The sequence below is a fragment of the Mus caroli genome, chromosome X (assembly GCF_900094665.2).
Source record: "Mus caroli chromosome X, CAROLI_EIJ_v1.1, whole genome shotgun sequence".
Lineage (NCBI taxonomy): Eukaryota > Metazoa > Chordata > Mammalia > Rodentia > Muridae > Mus > Mus caroli.
The window spans coordinates 6797942-6805135 of NC_034589.1; positions in this window are offsets into that span (position 1 = coordinate 6797942).

Here is a 7194-nt window from a genome sequence, read left to right on the forward strand (position 1 = left end):
TGCCTCTGCCTCTGCCTCTGCCTCTGCCTCTGCCTCTGCCTCTGCCTCTGCCTCTGCCTCTGCCTCTGCCTCTGCCTCTGCCTCTGCCTCTGCCTCCAAGATGCTGAAATTAAAGGTATATGCTACCACGTCTGGCTTGGCACCATTTATTATTATTATTATTATTATTATTATTATTATTATTATTATTATCATTATTATTATTATTATTATTATTATTTGCTGGGTGTGGGGAATTGGAGTCAGAGTTTTTCTGTGTGTAGCCCTGGCTGTCCTGGAACTCACTGTGTAGACCAGGCTGGCCTGGGATTCACAGAGTTCACAGCCTGCCTCTGACTCCCAAGTGCTGGGATCAAAGGCATGAGCACCATCTAAGGCACAAATCTTTTCTTTCAAAAACAAAGAGTTGAAGCAAACAGTGACAGCATTACCTGCTGAGACAATTTGCTACCTTTAGTCCCTGCAGCTGAATCACAAATTCCTTCTTGAAATCAGAGCCACGTCTGTCCCTCACCTCCATGGCTGCAGAAGATTTGGGGCAAGAGTGGCTGGAGTGAAGGCTGAAAGCCATACCGACTGACATTTTTACAGCTCACTTGTCAGATGAAAGATGGCCTTTCTTCTGGATAGCTAGCTAACAGAGTGGAAAACTACTTTACGGTGGGCATGGTAGAGCACACCTTTAAATCTATAGAGCACTCAGAAGACAAAGGCAGATGGATCTCTGTGAGGCTGAGGCCAGCTTTGGGCCTCATAGTGAGTTCTATGCAAGCCACAGTCTGTCTGTCTGTCTGTCTGTCTGTCTATCTGTCTCTATCTATCACACTCTGTGTGTCTCTGTGTCTTTGTCTCTCTCGATCTCTCTCTGTCTCTGTTTCTCTCTCTTTCTGAAGAGTTTATTTCACTATAAGACTAGGACAGGGCATTATTGCACACACTGGTAATACCAGCTTTAGGGAGCCTGAGACAGGAGGGTCAACAGTTCTGTGTCAGCTTGGGCTACACAGTGAATTCCAGACTATCTTGTCTCAACACACACACACACACACACACACACACACAAATATATTGAAAAGGATGCAAGAACATGTGTGGTAGCTAAGCCAAAGTGGATTCTATCCACATTGAGAAAGTATTGTGTCTGGAACAAGCAGTTCTGTCTGAAGCTGGTTGTTCCCTCCCAGGCACCATTAAGACAGAACCCAGCCAGGCGTGGTGGAGCACGCCTTTGATCCCAGCACTCAGGAGGCAGAGGCAGGCAGATTTCTGAGTTCGAGGCCAGCCTGGTCTACAAAGTAAGTTCCAGGACAGCCAGGGCTATACAGAGAAACCCTGTCTCAAAAAAACCAAAGACAGAACCTGAGAGACCAGACAACCTTTAGAGAAAGAAAGCCAGGCTCTTGGAAAGTCACCAATACAAGAACCTTGTATTATTAAGAACATTGTTATAAACTCAACACCCTGTAGTTTTCCTGTCAGGAATTTTAGAAAACACTGTAAAACATAACATCATATGAATTCCTTGAATTAAAGGTTTTTTTTTTTTTTTTAAGTATTCATTCTTTTTGAGATAATATATAACTCCGTAGACCAGGCTGGCCTTGAATTCAAGAACCTCCTGCCTCAGCCTCCTGATTGCTGGGATTCCAGGGATGCCTCCACACCCAGCTCCCTTTTGCCTTGAGATAGTGGAGCCCCAGGACAGTGCAAAGGTGATTTAGACAGGTCTCATGAAGCCCTCACCTTACTTCCCTATAGTTACTGTGTAGTTTGAGAAACCGGGACATTAACACTGGCGAAAGCCATGTGGATAGTTCTGTCATACTGTCACATGTATGGGTTTGTATAACCACCCCAAATTTTATTGACCTTTGCAAAGAATAAGCTTTTTGTTTCTTTCTCTTTTTTTCCTGGGTTCAGTGTCACTGAGCTCTTTCCTCTCCTGTTTTTAATTTCCCCCTTCCCACACTGGATTTTGTTCTTGGTTCTTGAGGTGGGATTAAATCACAGGCTAGGAAGTTTCCCCCTTCTTTGCCGTTAGTATCTGTTGCTCTAACTTTCTCAGTATTGCTATGTGCCCTATATTTTGATAGCATAATTTTTGACTTTTATCCTTACTTAATCCAGCATCCTTTTTAGATTAACCTGAGATTTCCTGTTTGTTGTCCCTTGTTTGTTTGTTTTGTTTTTTTAAGTGGTAAGTTTAGTTTCTAAAGCTTGGGAAATATTCTCATTAGCTTTCTGCTATTGAGTATGTCACAAGGCAGTGACTACACAATATATATAATTCCTTTGGAAGTTGCTAAGGTTGGTCTTATGGCCCAGGGGCTTGGTATATGTTTGGTATATGTTCCATGGGCAGTTGGGAAAAAAAGAAAAAAAAAATTTTTTTTTTTTTTTTTTTTTTTTTTTTTTTTTTTTTTTTTTTTTTTTTTTTTTTGGTTTTTCGAGACAGGGTTTCTCTGTATAGCCCTGGCTGTCCTGGAACTCACTTTGTAGACCAGGCTGGCCTCCAACTCAGAAATCCACCTGCCTCTGCCTCCCAAGTGCTGGGATTAAAGGCGTGTGCCACCACCGCTCGGTGGGGGAAATTTTTTCTACTGTCAATTGGATTGTTCTATGTTGATTCCAGCCAGTTGGTGGATGGGTTTGTATCATCTTCTGCCTAGCTATTTATTAATTGTTGAAAGAAGAGCATTGACAACTTGGCTGTGTTGTGGATTTGTCCATTCTCCTTCTAGTTCTACAACTTTTCTTATAGGCTTTATTTTTAATTTTGTATGTATGTGGTGTGTGTGTGTGTGTGTGTGTGTATGAGTGAGTGTGTGAGTGTGGGTGCACTTGGAGGGCAGAGGGCAGATTCCCTAGAGCTGGAGTTACAGGCCATTCCATGTGGGTGCTGGGAACTGAACTCAGGTCCTCTCCAAGAGTAAGAAGTACTCTTAACCACTGGGCAATCTCTCTAGCCCTCAACCCTATAATTTTAAATTCACATGCCTAGGTCCATAGTTTGCAGCAGATACACATAGAAATTGATGCCTTCTTGGTGTAATAACTCTTTGATTATTATGTAATGTAATAATATGTATCACTGGCATTTTGTTTTCTCTGCACTCTATCTGATATTATTACTACTTTCTTTTTATGAATATTTGAATTACATACTGGTCTGTGTTTTTACTTTCAAACTACTATCATATCAGCAGTATGTTTCTTGGTCCATTTTTATTTATTTTTTTTATATATTTTTTATTACATATTTTCCTCAATTACATTTCCAACGCTATCCCAAAAGTCCCCCATACCCCCCCCCACTCCCCTACCCACCCATTCCCATTCTTTTTGCCCTGGCATTCCCCTGTACTGGGGCATATAAAGTTTGCAAGTCCAATGTGCCTCTCTTTCCAGTGATGGCCGACTAGGCCATCTTTCGATACATATGCAGCTAGAGACAACTTGGTCCATTTGCTAATCTGTGCCTTGTGGTTGGTACATCAGGCCATTAACTTTAACATAATTATTGATATGCAAATCTTAACTTTGAAATTTACTTTCTATTCTCTGCTTTCCATTTCTGTCTCATTTTTCCTACCTCCCAGTAGGTTACTAGAGTATTGTCTATAATTCCATCTTGAATGGTGAGTAGTTACTGACTTTATCTCCTTACATAGTTTACTTAGTGGTTCTTCGAAATCAATAGTCTTTTTTTTTCTTATTTAGTTTTATTCATAATCATAAACTCAACTTTGCAGTCCAGCTAGATTTGGAGGGGAATGAGGAAAATATGGAACCCACAGAGCTTTAGTAAGAGCAGAGATTACAGGGTACTGTGAGCAGGTGGGGTGGGGGCGCTCTCCTGAGCTACAGAAGGAATCGTCTGGTGGATAAGATGCCCCCAAGTCAAGCTGTGCAGAGTAGGCAATGGTGATCTTGCTGGTCTTGCAGTTCCTAGACCCAAAATGCTCATGGCTTCCACAATGCTCATGCCTTCTTTCACTAAAGACTACATGCTTGAGATCCAGTTTTGGCAGTGCAGATAAAAACCTGGGAACCATTAGTGTCTGGTCCAGCATTTGCCATGGACAAGGAGATGTCAGGACCTGCTTCAGGATGAGCTTCTCATCCTCAAATTTCTCCCTGTAGATGGACCTGCCACCAGTGCCATTATGGTGTGTGCCATCACCACCCTGGCTCATGAAACCTGGAATAATTCTGCAAAAGGAGGAATCCTTATATCCAAACTCTTTCTTTCCAGTGCTCAGAGCAGGAAAGTTTTCTGCTGTCCCTGGAACTTTGCCTGCAAATAGCTTGAAGGAGACATGGCCCAAGGGCTCACCATCACCCCAATGTGAAGTACACAGTGGGGTTGACCGTGGCTGCAGCAAGCAGCAACAGGGAACAGCAGTGTCTACAAAGCCGAACTCAGTGGTTTTCAATATGTGGGTCAAGACTCCCTAAGGTTTGGTTTATCAGATATCCTAAATATCAGATACTTACATTATGATTCAGAACAGTAGCAAAATCACAGTTATGAAGTAGAAATAAAAAACTTTTGTTCTCTAAGGCAGAGATTGGGGGTCACCACAACATAAAGTAGTGTATTAAAGGGTTGTAGCATTAGGAAGGCTGAGAACCATTGGTGTAGAGAATCTATGTATGTTGTATATATAATGCATTATAAGTCATGTGCATCTGACTGATTAGGTATGGTCTGATTGCTTCATTATTCCACTAGTTTTTGCATATAAAGTTTTATGTTCCAGCCAGGCATGATGGCACAGGCCTACAGTCACAGTACTTGGGAGGCTGAGGCAAAAGGATCATGAGATGAACATGGGAAGACATCTGAAAATCTGCAAGGTCCTATGCTTCCTACAGTAGTAGTGAGGTGAAGAAACTTGCTTAGTTTTCTGTGATCTAAATTGATTTGACAACAAAAATCCTCTCATAAACTCTTGAAATATCTCAAAAGCCAGTATAACTCATGTGGCCTGTCTAGAGAGTACAGTTCCTGGGAAACTTTGCTGGTTGCTTTTCTCATATCAGAGCATTGAAAATGTATTATCAAAGCCAGGCAGTGGTGGTGCTTGGGAGGCAGAGGCAGATGGAGCTCTGTGAGTTTGAGGCCAGCCTGGTTTACATTATAAAGTTTCAGGATAGCCAGGGCTACGAAGAGAAACCCTGCCTCAAACAAACAAACAAACAAACAAACAAAAAGTATTATCGTGTAGTGCTCAAAGTTTTTCTCAAAAAAAAAAAAAAAGATGAAACCCTTTACCTTAATCCTGAGATGTCTTAGTCTGACCCACTGGCAAATAAATGAGCGTTAATTTGATGTACGAGGAGAGAGGGAATCTCGGGATATGCTGGTAGGAGGGTTGGCAAATGATACAAGCAAGATAAGGAAGAGAAGTGGGATGAGTTACTGAACATGTTGTAGTTATGGGCAGTTGAGGCTCTACTATGGAAGAGGCACTGTGTACCCATCCAAAACACACACACACACACACACTCACACACACACACCTCTGAAGGCAGGAAGCTAGTGTATTTATCTTAAGCTGAATCCCAGTTTCATTCCTTGGCACATCCCTTCTTTCTTGTGCTGGCCATAGCCAAGGGAAAGTGTGCAAACCGCTGGCCACAGGTTCTTGCAATAAAAGTATTGGTCTTGTGCTGGAAAGTGAGTGCCAAGGGACTATGAAAGGGCCAATGTCAGTATCTGCCACGTCTCTGAATTTTAAGTGTGTTTTTCCTAGTCTCTTCTTGGCTCCAGTGTAGTTAAATATACAACCTTACTAGTAAAATATTTTGAAAATACTGAAGCAAGCTATTGATTTTTTTTTTAAGTCCAAAAAGCCATCTGAGAATGATCAAGTTGGCAGTAGTAAGGTAGGCAGGCTGGAAGGCATGACCACTTGAGCTGCAGCTGACACCTCTGGAATGAGGCAGATGCTGTGGAGGTGGGCACACCTGCAGGGGTGTGGGGCCACAAACCCAGCTTGTGGGTTAAGAGCAGTCCAGTATAGCTGACAGCTGTGATTAGAAAGGTCAGAGCTGTGGAGACAGAGAGTTGGCTCAGGTAAAGTGCCTGCCAAGCAAGCACAAAATCTTGAGTTTGGATCTCATGTACCCACCCACGTTGCGGTGTGTGTGTGTGGGGGGGCAATATTGGGAGACTCACTGGCTGGCCAGTCTCGTGAAAACTGAGAGCCATAGGTTCAGTGAGAGGCCCTGTCCAAAACTAAGGTGGAGAGAAATTAAGGAAGATACCTGACAACAATCTTTGGCCTCCACACATGCCAATGTATATTCATACATACACACACACACACACACACACACACACACACACACACACAGAGAGAGAGAGAGAGACAGAGAGACAAAGAGACAAAGAGACAGAGAGAGACAGAGAGACAGAGAGGGAGACAAAGAGACAAAGAGAGACAGAGAGACAGATAGATAGATAGATAGATAGATAGACAGACAGACAGACAGACAGACAGACAGACAGACAGAAGTGAACATAGTTTCCCTAAGGGCACTTGTACATCTGCTACAAGTCCAGGCATAGACAATGCTTAGACACCCAGGAGACAATAGGCAACGGGTAACAGTTACTTGTCTCTAGAATGCTCTTGGCAATACTAAGGCAAGATCCAGAGCCACAGAAAACGTTCAGAAGTAGATGGGTTCTCAAGGCAGACTCTTAAAGTATCTGAGCAAGTATAAGAGCAAGAGAGAGTCAAAAGTAGAAGTGTGGCTAACAATGTGCAGAACTGTGACTCCAGCTACAGAGACAAAATTTTTGAGGTTGAGATACCATGAGCTGCAAGAATCTCAGTTCTGAATCCCAGCATGTGGAGAAATATTCCACCCAAATGCAATGTATGTCCTCAAGCATAGAAAGTCTGCATCACAGCTAAATGGGTATTACCTGGTACTTGAAGTAGAGGGACAAGACCTTCAAGGCAAGGGATGGCCCCTGCTGTGATGTTTGCAGCTCAGAAGTTGTCATGAGCCAGGGCCTCCATCCTTCCTTCTCAATGCGTTCTTTTCAATTATTGTTTACATGTATTTGTTTATTGTTTGTTTAGTGTGTGTGTGTGTGTGTGTGTGTGTGTGTGTGTGTGTGTGAATGCTATGGTGCTCAGGCAGAAGTTAGAGGCTCACTTGTGAGAGCTGGTTTTC